Source organism: Panulirus ornatus, chromosome 11, assembly GCF_036320965.1.
Source record: "Panulirus ornatus isolate Po-2019 chromosome 11, ASM3632096v1, whole genome shotgun sequence".
Lineage (NCBI taxonomy): Eukaryota > Metazoa > Arthropoda > Malacostraca > Decapoda > Palinuridae > Panulirus > Panulirus ornatus.
Window position 1 is genome coordinate 11189301 of NC_092234.1, and position 15978 is coordinate 11205278.

At 44.8% G+C, this 15978-nt stretch overlaps 1 non-coding gene across 1 annotated transcript; it reads left to right on the plus strand.

Moving 5' to 3' along the window:
• The first annotated feature begins 4287 nt into the window (after positions 1-4287).
• Positions 4288-4360, plus strand: TRNAT-AGU (transfer RNA threonine (anticodon AGU)). The gene has a single exon. It is a non-coding gene; the product is annotated as a tRNA-Thr (tRNA).
• Positions 4361-15978: the final 11618 nt, after the last annotated feature.

Genomic DNA, 15978 nt, shown 5'->3' on the forward strand with positions numbered 1-15978 from the left:
ATCCATTCTTAACCTGTTCCACGGACGTCATACCGGCTCCCATCACTACGTCGACACTTCGGTCTTCATCGTATTGCTATCATCCAGAGTTTCACTAACCTTCTCCTCTAACCTTCCTCATGGATCAAAAATTGATATTCACAAACACTTGAGCCGCGTCCCTCTCTTTTGGAGGTCTCTAGCCATATCCTACGGAGCTTATTCTGCCTCGACATTTCCCATCCCTTTCGCCAACCCCTCACCTGACTCTAGGGGAGTTTCATGCTATAAGTGACTTGCCTCCAGCTCCTGACTTCAATCTTTCTTCTCTCAACATGACATTTCCAGTACTTTTGGTATTTTCAGTATCTCAAAACCTATATCATAATCTTACAAATCTCAGTATGGATTCTCCGTTACCATCTAGTTTGAAGCCCATTCCATTTATACCATTGTGTATACATTTACAAAAGATATTCAGAACTTGATAAACTACTTCTCTTGCACCAGTAAATAATTCCCACTCCCTTACGATCCCTTAAAATACGAACACATCAACAGTTCCCTGCACTAAACATATAAACAGTCCTTCTTGGATCTCCACCAACGATTGCATTTTATCTAAGGGTCGCCATATACATATATCTTCCAGACTCCTGGAAGACTTCTCCCCTCTAATGATGTTTTATTGCCCGTAGCGAAGCGCACCTCCGCTCCAACGCCGTGGTGATCCATGCTTCTAGACTCGGGACGACAGGAGCGCCCCCCCTCCCCAGACGTGAAATCGCTCCATCGCGAGAGTCGTTGATGAAAGCGACACGTCCCTCTTCATCCGGTCGACAATGGTGTCCCTCAGGGTTCTTGTCCTACCGCCTCACCTCTTTCATCTCGCCATAAATGACCTTTCTACATCCCCCACGAACCCAGTCCATTCTTATGTCCATGACCCCATTGTATATCTGTGCTTCCATTCAACTTTCGCCATCCTGGTTTTCGTTCTCTTCCACCTTCCTGAAGAAGATGCTTCCTCTCGTAACTCGACCGTGCACAACACTCGCGGACTGGGGAGCAGAAGTAACTTGGTTCAATTCAACAGGGAAGAACCGCAACTTCTACCTATAAGTCTCTCTCTCTCTCTCTCTCTCTCTCTCTCTCTCTCTCTCTCTCTCTCTCTCTCTCTCTCTCTCTCTCTATCTATCTATCTATCTATCTATCTATCTCTCTATCTATCTATCTATCTATCTCTATCTCTCTATCTCTATCTATCTATATATCTATATATCTATCTATCTATCGACCTATCTAAATGTCGTTAGCTTCTCTATATCCAAATTTCAAGTATTAGTATTCGACCAATGCCACAATATAAACATGTTCGGCATAACCATATCTTCCAGTCTATCCCGGGAAAACCCATGTAGCGAACATCGCCAAATATCTGCTTCTCAAAAGCAGCTGGGGATGTTGTACGGATGCTGACGATTAATCATCCAGCAATCAAGCTATTCCTCATTAACGGCAGTCTTATTACCCCTAGTACGAAGTACACTCTGCATGTATGGAGTCCTACGTCACTTGTCAGGTGCGTGATGCGACGTCTGGTCTTCTCCGACCTTCAAGACAAGAGAGGCCTCTGTGAGCTTAAGCATATATATGCCGCTGAAGCACGATCGATTCGCGCTCTTACGAATACTAATCAACGGATAGGAAAATCGAATTCGTGAAAACACAACCTATAATGCTGGAGTGAAACTGATTTAAGAGCAAATTATTCTTTTTTTTTCATCATTATTTTCGTGAGTAGATTTCATAAAAGTCACGTACTTGAAAATTATCTGCAGAAGGTTTAGATACTGACATTTTTCATATGGTTTTTCATATACTTAGCCGCTTTTCCAAATTTCCAAACTCCCAATTTTTCAAGGGAGTTTAAAATTCCCTGTGGTGTTCACAAAAATTTTCAGGCAAAAATTCAAACCTCCCGAACTCCCATACCATTTCTCGAAATTTAATGTAGTTCAGTGAATTTTTTTCTCTGAATCTTTACGTGATTGACTTAATTACTCCATTCAGATTTTTCCATTTGATTCTTTTAAGCAATTAAAACACACACACACACACACACACACACACACACACACACACACGCGCGCGCGCGCGCTTGCTTCCGAGGCGGTTAGCGTTGCTGACCATCAAACGAGCACGGGCAGCCTAGGATAAAACCCGCATAGGTTCGAATCCTGGTCGTGGCAGCCGGTCCACAGTCCATCCAGCTGCTCATCTTCCAATGTGGTCTGGTCGATAGAATAAGCACCCGGCATAGGCTGGGATTTGTGTGTGTGTGTGAGAGAGAGAGAGAGAGGGAGAGGAGAGAGAGAGAGAGAGAGAGAGAGAGAGAGAGAGAGAGAGAGAGAGAGAAAGACATGGTACACATATACAAGATTAAGAAGATGGGGCAACACGAGTGCAAAACTCTCTCCCCTTAACACACAAACAGTAATCATACACACACACACACACACACACACACACACACACACACACACACACACACGATGGATAATTAAAATCTGAAATAATTGCATTTTCAGAAATGAAACTAAAATGAAATGTCATTCAACTAGCCATTTAATCAATCAATCATGAAGTCATACCTATTGGACAATCAATTTGACGATCGTTGAGCAATAAATAGAATTGTTCTGCAGCAAAGACCTGCTTGTTAGATGAATCATGCAGGAAAGTGAATCCAAAAGCGAATCATCCGGTAGTTGAAAATCCCACAATTAATCAATAAGGCAGTCAATGAGCAAGTCAGTGAAGGAGTTGGTTCCTTGATGAGTGTATCAATGAATCGATGAAGTCGGCGAGTGATTCGACGAATCAGTAATTCATTTACTAAATTAATCAGTCTGTGAATGCGTAAATTGATCAATGAGTCAGTCACCAGATGTAAATTAGAAAATCAATCAGTGAAGAAGCTGACGACTTAATCAGTCAGTAAAGCAGCGCAGTGAATCATGAATCAGCAAGTCCCTCAGTCAGTTCATGAATCAGTGAGTGAGTTATCGAGTCAATAATCAGTGAATAAGTTGGTGATTTAATCAGTAGCTCAATTAATCGCTCAATTGGTGATTCTGTCAGAGTCGGGTAATCGGTGGCTGTGTCGGTGAACTAATCAGAGATTCACTGGGTCATATTCACTTGATTAGAGCTTCATTCAAGCTGAGGTTTATTCAGTCAGTGGTTCATTCAAAGAGAGGTTTACTCAATCGGCAGTTCATTCAATCAACGGTTCATTCAGCGATTCATTCAATCTAGAGTTAATTCAGCGATTCATTCGATCAGAGGGTCAATCGATCAAAGAATCATCCGATCAAAGGTTCATTAGATCAGGGGTTTCATTCGATCAAAGATTCATTCAGTCACAGGGTCATTCGATCAGATCCATTCAATAGGAGCTTCGATCAGAGGTTCATTCGATCAGAGATTCATCAAATCAGTAAATAAACATGTAAAAAATAAGCGAACACCAGTGTACGATGCATGACAGACAGACAGACAGACACACACACACACACACACACACACACACACATTTCCCCTTCGAACGGGGTGACAAAGAACCCTTTCCCTGACAAAGCCACATACGACTCACTTCTTCCTGCAAATATGAGAAAGAATTTCACCGAAACTGTTTGCCAATTACTCACGAAAACTCTTGTTTGAGGACCACACAGTTTGTGGATTGTGGCGGTACACTACATGTGCAGAGTTTTAAGGGAAATGCGTGATGCTGCTTTCATGGCTTGTGCCATTTTCAAATGTGCTTGTCTTGAACAAGGTTTCTCAGCTCTGAAAACCTTTAGAGACACCTAACGAAGACGACGACATGGTCCTGAACCCGACCTCATCCTTGCAGTCACCGGCATTCATCCAAACATCAAAAGCCTGTCTGTGAAAGACTAAGCTCAAATTTCTCATTAGCGAAAGTTTTGACTGTTGATTTCTCGTACCAACCTAAAAAGCTAATTTAGGGATGTAGCTTTTTCTCCAAGTCATAGCAAGCATTCCTAATGACACTCATAGTAAAAAAAATAATAAAAGCATTTCATGTTAGCTAGATACTGCACCAGAACTCTTTAAACTACGCTCAATAAACCGAGCCATGGACACTGATGCTAACCTTTGACAACAATAAATCATATGGCAATTATAACTTGACATGTGATCGAACCACACTGGTTAGAGGAGGTGGGTTTCCACCCCTTCCTCCACCAGCCATATACACAAACATACTCAGAAGGAGCCTTCATAGCTCAGTGGCTAGAGCGCTGGTCTAGTAAACCAGAGGCCGGGAGTTCGATCCTCCCTGAAGGCACAGCGACCTTCTTTTGAGCCAGCATGCATATGAAGCTCGGCGGCAAGAGCGTCGTTGATCTAGTAAACCAGAGAGGCCAAGGGTTCGATCCTCCCTGAAGGGGAGGTGGATTAGTATCCTGGTCTCCGTGGGTGTTGTGGTTATAGGGTTCCACACTATGGGTTAGTACACGCCCGCCAGGGGGACGGGTCCACATGGGTGTGAATCCTGGGTGCGGCGGACGGCCCACACCCATCCCAGGTGCTCATCCTCCCCATAGGACTGGTCGATAAATGAGTACCTGTGTGTTTGTGTGTGTATATACACATGAGTAAAAACATGATACATATATACAAGGCTAAGAGACAGGGCAACACGAGTGTAAAACTCTCTCCCCGTAACACAAATGATGTTCAATAAAAAAAAAAAAACAGGAATCACACTCACAAACGAACATGGTAAATGCAGACAGCACGTAAAAATGTCGAATGTTGTACGTTAGTAAAGGACGTTCAACAGAGGAGGCCCTACGAGTGTAAAACTCCCTCACTGTACAATACAACAAGGTAATTACAAATAGGTGATTTCACACACACACACACACACACACACACACACACACACACTCACACACACACACACGTCAGGGAACACCAGGCATCATTAGCCAGAGTGGGTCAGTAGATGAGAGTGCAAGAACTTTGACGTTCAGTGGTCCACTGAGTGAAAGCATTTTGGCTCCGATATTCAGTCAGTGGTCCGGTGCAGAAGCCCACCCGTTCACGCTCATGTCCAATGACCGTGTGGATGAGTGTTGTAACTTTAATGTTTGCGGCTCACTGACCCGCGGCGCTGGCTGTACTCGATGATCGCGAGTCATGCCGCTGTGAGCTTTAAGTTCAGCAGCCAGCCTGTCCGTGTGGATTCGAACCTGGCAGTTACGGGGTACATGACAAAATCCAACGTCAACTCGGAATACATTTTGTATAGCCTCGGTGTTCTGGACTCTTTTTAAGTCGCGGCTGGGATCAAACGGTTGGTTTGGGCTTTAGGCCTCTCAACTGCCAGGGGGGTCATCAAAAGCCGTCAGACGTAAGCTGCAACATCCACCAATCCTTTAACACCTCCTTCTTCTTCTTCTTCAGGTGTTAAAAGATAACTCTTAAGACCACATACACTCTCACTGTGCGTGCGGAGGCTATCAGCCGGGATCATAGCCCACGCCATTTTCAGATGGACCATCACACACTCACACACATGATGTCAAACGAATTCATAGTGTAAATATGAGATCCATGCGTCAAGAACGTGTTATTCCCACCAGCGACTCAACGTGCGCTCATATTCGCTGTTTAACGACAAATAATCTGCGACGTCTTTTAGAAAAGTGTAGACATTTACTATGGAATGATTTCTAAATCAGAATGATCACAGAGGAAGAAATATTCACTAAAGTTCCGAGTGTCGGATGATTCAGCACCGATACCATCTAGTCATCGAGTGTGTCCATAACAGTTGATAGACATAATAGTAAAACCTCATGTGTGTCTCCGTGTTACCTTCTTACTCATCACATAAAAATTCTACCTTGACCCCAACACGCTCACACACACACACACACACACACACACACACACCCTATTCTCCTTATCCCCAACCAAAGACCTTACATTTGTAACTTCACAGGCGCCCTATCTATCCTACAACACAAATACCTTCTCCCCCCTACCCGCGTAGAAAGACGCCAACTTTCCTCACATCATACCTTCCCTACACACACACACACACACACACACACACACACACACACACACACACCTCCCCTAACATCACACAACACCTTATTCTCCCTCAATACAAACAAACAAACACACACGCACTTTTCCTCCCTTACCCAAACAATTCCACCTGCCCAACATCGATAGACACTTGTAATTATATTTTTGCCCCAAAGGAACACAAGAGAAGGTAAGTAATGAAATATTTACGGACTTAGGGAGGAAAAGTTATCAACCTCTCCCGCTCTCTTGCTAGTCCCCTCGCCTACTCCACCTTTACTGATGACCGAACAAAATGGTAAACTTGTGGAACTCAGCTCCCTTTCGAAGTTCCAAGATCTATTTTTCTTTTTAACGAAGAAAATCTATTTCTACAGAAGTCTGAAAAACAACAGACTTCACACGTAAGTGAAAAAAAAAAAATCTTACACTCTGTATTTCAGGAAAAACACAACACTAGGGAAAATTTCATCCAATGTTTTTCGCATTTTCTGTGAAGCAAGCAAGAAAACGTGGATCACAGCACCTATGATATCGTCTGTTACTGAACAAAAGAGAGTTAATGATTCAAAAACCTGCCTTTAAAGGCCACAACTGAAGCAGAAACTTGAGATACATCATTATGATGAAGTGTAAAAGACCAGTTAGACCAGTCTATTTCCCTTAACTGCGTCGACGGAGATGGAAATACCCCCAAAGAACAGAGCAGGTTATCGCCATCTCACATCTACGTAAACTTCCCCTCAAACATCGCCAGTTGAAAAGATAAGACTTTTCTCTTGCATGAAGAGATGTTAACACGCCATGCATGAAAAAAAAAAGGAAAGTGTTGATAGTCTGAGGTAGAGAATCAATCTGTGAACACTTACAGGCATTGGGAGTCTCAAGTTTGTCTCACGCAATCATTCACACGTTAAGCTAACTTACCTGACGTTCAACTAAACGAACGTTAAGCATCGACCACATTCTTCCTCCAACGACCCGTACATGACGCCTGCAGGAACAAAGAGCAAATCTACGCTGCTGGGAAAGTATACATGCATGATTCTTAGCCTAGCTATCACCAGACGTAGAAGATGCATTTGGCCGACCTATCACCATAAAGTCTACCAATATACTACGGTATGATGATGATGTGTGGCCTTTGACCTGACCCCAGAGCATCAGGTCAGTCTGGCCACCATATATATACCCAAGAGTCGTAACGTCGTGTTAAAGGGTCGTATAATAATGTTCACAGAGCTAGATATCGTGATATTTATTTATTCCACGTATCCCCTGCGTGTCGTAGATGGCGACTCTGAAGGGCAGGGGGCTGGAAATTCTCCCTTACTGTATCACTTTAAGAAAGGAAAAAAAAAAAAAAAAAGAGGTAGGATCAAAGCTATGAGTTCTTCCTCTGAGGCTTAGCCGTCTTTTTCCAGCGCTACCTACCTGACGCGGGAGACAGCGAACACGTACAAAATATACTACACAGCAACCAACACATTCAATTCCCTGATGTCTACAACAGATCCTTAGCTACAAAACTGCTCCAGAATGTGCCATGGCAGAGTCGACGCATCCAAAAAGTTCTTGATGACGAAAATCATGTAAATCATGGACACAAAGACTTGTCAGTTGTTAAGTTCTGAATAATAATGGTAGTAAAATGGTAAGACTAAAACGTAAGGTTTCTAAGTCGTGCTGGGGGACCACGGGTAAACATATATCAGGCCAGCAGCTGCGGGTGACAGGCCAGTTACTTACCAGGGAGGGTCAGAGAAGGTCGCTCGCCCCTCGCACGAGTCCCCTCCCTCTTTGCCCTTCACTACTCTTCCACACACACACACACACACACACACACCCTCCCGTCAAGATACAAAATCCCCGCACGAGAGATATTGGATGACGGTGACGACACGTGCTTCTCCCACCTCTTTTCAGATTACTATTCATCATTTATACGTTATACAATGTACGTCATCGAAATAGAGGAGAAAAAAAAAATACCACGTCAGACTAGCTCACTCCTGGACACACCACACACACTCCCTCCATACATCAACCTCTTCACGTGCCATTCCCTCCACATAACTTGACTATCTGAAATCTCCCAGTTATCATACAATATTCGCTAGTCCATCACCCTGACCCTGGACATGAGTTCCACGCTGAACGTCAAGATTCTCCTCCTCCTCTTCCTGCTCCTCCTCAGCGCCTTCATCACATATCACCTCGACTATGAAGAAGAACATGATGATGGCGAAGACGAAGAAGATGAGTGCAAAGACGAAAGCCCCCAAGATGGGAGAATGGAAGGTTAGTTCATCCATCTCTATATCCCCTAGAAAGGCCAGATACATGCCAAGAAAGGCGTTCCAAGGGCTGTTGTAGGTGGTGATCACAGCTCCAAACTGGTGGTAGAGGATGGCTGAGAATGCCGCCATAGCCAGCATCAGGAAGACCAAATAGTTGGCTAGCTGGATGACTGTCACCCTGCGCACGTGATGGAAGACTTGCGTGCAAAACTTGGCGGCCATCAGGAAGCCCTGGATCACCAGCAGCGTCTCGACTCTACCCAGGCGAAGCACCAAGTGACCTAGACCCAGGAACACTCGCTCGTGGTCATCATGACCCGACGCGATGCACGGGGCACGAGCCATGTCCACCCTGACCACGAAGAAGCACGCGACAAGCGTGATTTGCACGACGACAATGGCGGTATTCATGGGAGCCATGCCTCCCGGCCACCACCTGCGAGGCTCAAACAACTTGTAGATGGAGAAGTTTTTGAAAAGCTTTGTCCAGTCCGACTCTAGGACGAAGAGAGGGAGATGCAAGCACAAGCACAGGACGAGGAGCCAGGCCAACAAGACCTCTCCCTTCTCCCTTTTCTGGAGTAGGTCAGGCCTCACCCCGGGCAACACCACCTCCTCACCCCCATCCTCACTACAAGCGGGCGCAGCGCTCAGTCTGGAGGAACGCATTTTGTGTGTGTATCTCCACATTCTTCCGGGAATCAATTCAAGACACGCCTGTACGTTGACGAGCCTCTGAGTTCTAACGTCAAAGATCAGGTACTCCAGCACCACCGCCCGGACGTCCCGATCGATCCAGTGGCCATGTTCGTACTACAGGATGGTGGCGGTACCCAGGTGAGGCTGCACGTCGATGAAAAAGCCACTCGGTTGGAAGTACTGCGACCCCTGGTAGCCAAGGGTGGCCCCAGAGGGTTGCTTTAGCCATCCCCCGGAGGCCGGGTGGCTTGGGGTACAAGGGTGTGCCGAGAGGTCGAGACTCTCCAGCGTCAAGCAGTGCTTGTGGGCAAGCAGGTCCTGGCCCTACACCGGAGAACACCGGCAGGAGTATTAGGTGGCAGTGCGCGCCTGCCACAGCCTCGCAGCCCCTACCACCAGGGAGCTGTTGAGCCTGCTTACCAGTTCGTAGATGCCCACCCAAGGCTTCTGCTCGTAGGGGATACCCTCCAAGTTCAACATCTCCATCATCACTGCCGCCTGCGTGTTCCTGGACTCACTCTGATCATAGTGGTAGTAACAAAACATGAGCAGCCACAAGGATACCTGGAAGACCAACACGAGAATGTACTTGCGTTTCATATTCGTGATTTCGTTACCATCTTGAGACATAACAGCATTTGTCTCGAGGTCGGCTGAGGAGAGTGGGAGCCTGATGGACCTGCGACGGAACATATTGGACTGTTAAGTGTCTTCGCTGCTGACTGCTGATCACTGAGAAGGTTGACTCAGAGGCCAACACCCTCATCCACCTCTGGAATGGTGATTGGTGGTCGAGGACATCTGCCATCCGCAAGTTTACCATACAAGGACAGGAGGAGGAATCTTGGCCTGTGTGGATCCCCACCACACCTACACGACCTCAAAACAAGACAAGACGAAGTAGGTCACCACGATCTTCCAGCGTGTGGACAGAAGCGTCTACTGGAAGTATGGAGTCTGGAGACCTACCCCGCTACAGAATAAAGAGGAGCCAATGAGATGCCGAGTACGCGTGTCGCAAATAAATGGTGAGAGGTAAATTCCTACAACACATTGCATGACATAAGAAAAAAAAAAAAAGATGAGCGATGCGGTAAGTTCTTTGAAGGGGAATTTCTGTCGAACTGTCATTTTCTCTAGTGGAAGGGCCAGGGACACAGGGGGAACTCTGTCAAACTCAATAAGAAAATTTGTCATACGATCTTGCGCTTGGGGTCACTGGTATCAAAGAGAATGTTTGCAGTAATTGTTATCTCGCAAAGTTTGGCATCTATCTCCGGTTATTTTGTTCTTTCGGCCGTTATAAAAGCATTATTAGATTAGCCAGACATAGGTTCTTGTCTCTCTGACAAACTACTCGGTTTCTTGTAGTTGAATAAATATATAATAATTCCTGATTATGCAGATGAAGTATTATGAATTTCACCTTAAGATAAATCAGGTGCTGTTCAATAACGATTTGTGTTAGCGTTTGAAACCAGTTATTAATTTTCAATATACACTAAATCTAAATTTCATTTTCCAAATACATACGAAAATGTAAACATGACATGTAAACTCCTTGGGTTTATGATATTTGTCCACAATGCAGGCAGAGCTGCAACAGCAATATTACAGAGTTCAAAATCGAAAGCCAATGATTCTTTAGAGCGTATCAAAGCACAGAGTCCACTACAAACTTCACTTGTGCGTAAGTAACTTCCACCAATAGTAACGGCGAGTCAGATGAAGCTGACTGAAGGTATGAGGTGAGACAACTTCAGCGGCACAGCAGACCCCCCCCCATTACCGTTACGGGAAGGGTGACGCCCAATATACGTCAGAACAGATACCGTTAGTGTGACGCACGTATCCTCCACGCCACACTCTCACCCCCCCCCCCCCACACCCAACTCCCCCTTTCAAACGGTGACGTAGAAGACGACGATTTCCGACAAACACGGACAGTGAATCGCGACTCATCAGACTACCTCAACACCGCATCAATTTTGTAAAATTATGAAGAATGAAAACAAAATGAAACAAGACGTTCATAATACCCAAAATAAAGAGTTCATTTACTTGATGAACATTTACCTTAACGTTAAGAGTACTTAACGATAAGTGTTCAAAGGAATTCCCTCTACAACAATCTAGTATAGAAGAGTACAATGTAATGATGTAATTCCTGTACTATTCACAGACCAACAACATCAAACGTGACCAAAAAAATATAAAGCGAGAAAGAAAAAGAGACACGATGGTAAGAGAATATAGGATAGAAAGATATAAGGTAAAATTTCACGATTTAGTATTCTACTAAATGTACGAGTATCGTCCTAGATACGAAAAATAAAAAAAGAATAGAAAAATATATTTACAGCCGGGCATGCAAACCCACGAAGACCAAATGGAGATTCACTTAACCCACTGAGAAAGGATGAGAAATATTGTATTCTAGCGTTGGGGAAAAGCGCTTAAAACCTCACTTGGCATTGTGGCTGGACGACGAGAAGAATCTGGAATCAGAAAAGACCGCGGTGGAGGAGGGAAGGGAGAGGGAGTCAGACAGTATGAAGTATGCAGTATGACAGCGCCTGTGTACGTCTGGGAACAAGAGAAGGGCCAAGAGCCCGGGAGCTGGATCCTTTATAAAGTGCTTTCGTGCAACGTGTCCGACCGAGTGTGTGCAGGAGTGGAATGTGTGTGTGTGTGTGTGTGTGTGTGTGTGAGGGGGGGTTGGGACACGGGATTGGATTGGGTCAAGTGTGCTGCAGTCTGTTATGAAGGAATATACCGTCCATAATAAGCGGAGACTTGATGATGTTTTAACCAATGGGGGAATGGGGTTGGGGGAGGGAGGGGTTTGATCGTACGAGGGTATACAAGAGGAGATGGGGTTCGAACAAGGGAGTCACTCACAACACTGGCACTAGAGTGTGACGCTAATAAAACTTCCGTCAACCAGAGGAAAAGCAGAAGATATGGAAGATGGACACACTGGGAGAGGATGGTGCACTGACACACACCTACCTGGAGGTTTGAAAGACATATCTATCCCTCACCTTCTGCACTAGAAGTCTTAATGAGAACAATTTACGTCCAGAAATGCGTTCCCGCGATGTGAGGCCCAATTTACCAAGTCGAGAACGTCTTTTTTACAAATGACGCGGTGGAAAAAAACAGTGAATCCTACCCCAATTTTCAACGAGCACAGACGAAGGGTTATCCACTTGTTGGAGAATCTAGAAAATACAAAAAATTACAGCACGAAAGATACGAAAACAAACAACTTATACGTTGTCTTGCCTCCTAGTGACAGCTGTACGTATCATCACGGTAAATACTATCTGCCTCCCTGATCTAATTCCAAAGTAATACAACAACCGACATGTTCTCCTTCAATGATACCAAACATGGCAATCCATCAAGGAACTGGTATCCTATGTTAACACACACACACACACACACACACACACACACACAAATTGCGCCAAAATACGATGCAGTCCAGCCGTACGGAAAAATACAAGGAAAAAAAAAAGATTAGTTAACAGGAAGTAGACAAAAGAAATAAGAAAGACGGAAAACGTATATGGTAGAATTATGAGCAATACATATACGTATATCATAAGGCAAGAAAGGAAATTGGACAAACGCACCATATTTCACTAAAGGTAAAAATAAAAAGTAAAAATTATCAGTGACCATTGACAAATAGCGCAGTAAAGTCGGCGCCACAATGGAAGTGACGGAAACAGGCGCGAGACCCGGGTTATCAGCGGTGATATATGGACGCCTGACCCATCTGTCTTGCTCCTAAATTGAATCAAAAACAAAAGACGACGATAAGAATGTGGTAGGAATCTACGACGGCCTGGGTACAAACCCCTGCTTCCTCGCTGTTGCAAGGAGGAGCAACAGGAGAAGAAGAACATAAGCGATTAGGAAAAAGATTGGAGGATAATCCGGAAACAAAAGACAGTAGGGAAGACATGACAGAATAAAGGAGAGGTGAAATTAATCACACGTATACGAAACAGAATGATCAAGGGTGGAACGTCCAAAGACGCAGTTCCCCTAATGTACAGATTGTACAACTTATGGCAATGAAAAATTCCGCTCAAAGTTCAACGCTGTTCAGTCCAAAAATATTAACCAGACATCAAATATTATCGTTATCATTATTAGTGTTATCATCATCATCATGATAATCATAATCATTATTATTATCATCATCATACAACGCCACAGAACCCTTCCATTATACTGAACTACTGCACTATATCTTTACCAACAAATGCAATATAATGCAGTCACTTTTCTGCACCCATTTCACCGCCCATTTCACTGCCCATTTCAGGTGTTGAAGAGATACTGAAACCCTCGCCTGATTATACCATCATCCATGATTACCAAAACCTTAGGTCAAAAACATCGCAGTCTTCTACGATAAGAGAATTTACCCTATTTTCGTAAACCCTGACGAAATTCACCCCACAATCACGACCCAATAAGTGTTAACGAAAGTATTACATGCACTTCTCAGTCCCTGCATTAAGCGTGGATCAAAGCTACACTAGTGTACCAACAAAATTCACATCAAAAATTCTTCCAAGGTAAGCAGGCAGCAGCAGCAGCAGCAGTGATGGTGGTGGTGGTGTGTGTGGCGCCGTCCGCTCGAATGCTTTCCCGAGCTGATGATCTTGTAAGACGCGAGAGGTTAGCGTCGGTTGGTTCACAGACCCTCGCATGTGCCGGGAGCGGAAAAGCGCTATTTCTGACTTCGGGGTGAAAGTCTGTAATTCGTGAACGTCAGAGAATGCGTTCTGAAGGAAAAAAATAAATAAATGAAAAAGATAAGGGTAATAAATGAAGCCAAACAACAACTAAAGACTCAGTCGAGTTATCGTACAGAGACCCTCCTCCCTCCCACAATCCATTTAAAGATAATCGTCTTGATTCAGAAGTTCGACAGAAACTAGCACGCCGAGATGAAGCAATAATGGGGGTCTGAGCTTGAAGCTAATGAGAGACCAAATTGCACCAACCCGGACACAGGCACCATATCCTGAACAGCAACGACAGCCAAAGAGCCGAGTCAACATTAGAATAAGCAAACAGACTGAAAAACAAAGTCAACTTAGGGAAGTGTGTGAACGAATCAAAAGAAAATAATAATAATGAAGAAAAGAGTGAGACAGAAAACGAGAGACATCAAGAAAGCAAGCATATCTTGATCATATCTTGTATCAAGGGTGAAAGAAATGAGCCCTAAACGGAGACATTAAAACCCCCAAAACGTACGACTCTAAAAGCGAAAGCCACAGGACCCGAGATGAAGCCAAGCGAGGTGCAGATAGTGGAGGCACGAATAAAGGTTGTGTCAGAGATTGATGATGATGATGATGATGATGATGATGATGATGACAAGGTAGTCACTAGGAGGGCACGGGAGGGTCACGCTACCATGTCGTGGGCGAGGGAGTATGTGCTAGGTCAAGTGGGATGAGGGTCAGGTTAAGGAGATGGGGGTCAGTTGATGAATCCAGGGCCTGACTAAGAGGCATTTAAGATCAAAGTTGAAACTATGCTTTTGAGGTGAATCAGACCAAGTTTAAAGGAGACAGGAGGATGGATGTATCAGGTCAGAGGTGGAGATATGGGGTAACAAGTCATAGACGGAGGCAAGAGGCGCAGTAGATCAGTGTCAAAGACATGTGTAAGGTCAGGGGTGAATGAAGCAGCATCAGATAGGAAAGAGTGGAGTGGTTATGGTAGATAAGGTCAGGAGAGGAACTACGTTAAGTTAGAGGCAGGAAATTGCATATGTAAGGTCACGGGTGAGGGCGGAAGCCATGGCGGGAAAAGAGACATATTAGGTTAGAACGGAAGATCATTGTGTTTGAACAGAGGAAAGAAACGAATGTATATCACGTCAAAAACTGGGAGGATATCAATGGATGTAGCAGGTCAAAAGAGGAAGGCGAGGACAGCTGCGTGAGGGTAAAAGAGCAGATGTATAAGGACAAAGTAAATACAAGTCGACGGTGAGGCAGTGGGTATATCTGACCAGAGGTAAAGGAGCGCCTACATCAGGTCAGAAGTGACAGTCTATAGGTATATCATAACTGCAGGGAGGAGGTTTATCAGACCACTGGGGAAGAGGAGGTGTAAGGGAAGAAAGAGTACATCACGGCTGAGGGGGAGGGAATATGAACACAGAGGTGGGGGAGCAGGTGTGTCAATCTTAAGCCGGAGGAAGAGGGATGCGTAAGAGGTCTGAGAAGGAGGAGGAACCATATTAGATCCGAGGGGAGTAAGGCGCGTATTAATTCCAAGACAGAAGGGAGCACGTCAGAGGAGATGGGCATCGCATCACACGTCGAGGAAGGTGTCTTATCGGTTATTGGAAAGGAACGTTGTAATATATCACCTAAGAGATGGGGAGGGGCGGGAAATGGAATCTAACAGGTAGTACATGGGTATGGAATACACTTTGTCAGGGACTGAGGAGGATGGGGGGGAGGAAAGAATCTTATGTTAGTGGTAAAAGAAGGAATTTGTCGGATCACTGGGGGGCAGAACTGGTTGTGTCACGTAGGACAGTGTGAGGACGTGTATCACGTCACAAGTGAGGCGTGGCAGGTATCGGGACAAAGATTCAGGCGGGTGTAGGAGGGAAGAAGGGTTGGGGAGACGAGAGTATCAGGTGGGCAAAGGAAGTACGAGATCGAACGTAATTCCAGAAGAAGGCACAAGGAGGGACAAGAGTGTAAGGGAAGGAAGGGAACCATAAATAATGCTAGAAGTGGGACTGTTCCTAGCCTGAACTAGGGTCTGTGGGTGTGGCTCGTTACATGTGTGGGGAAAGTCCATAAAC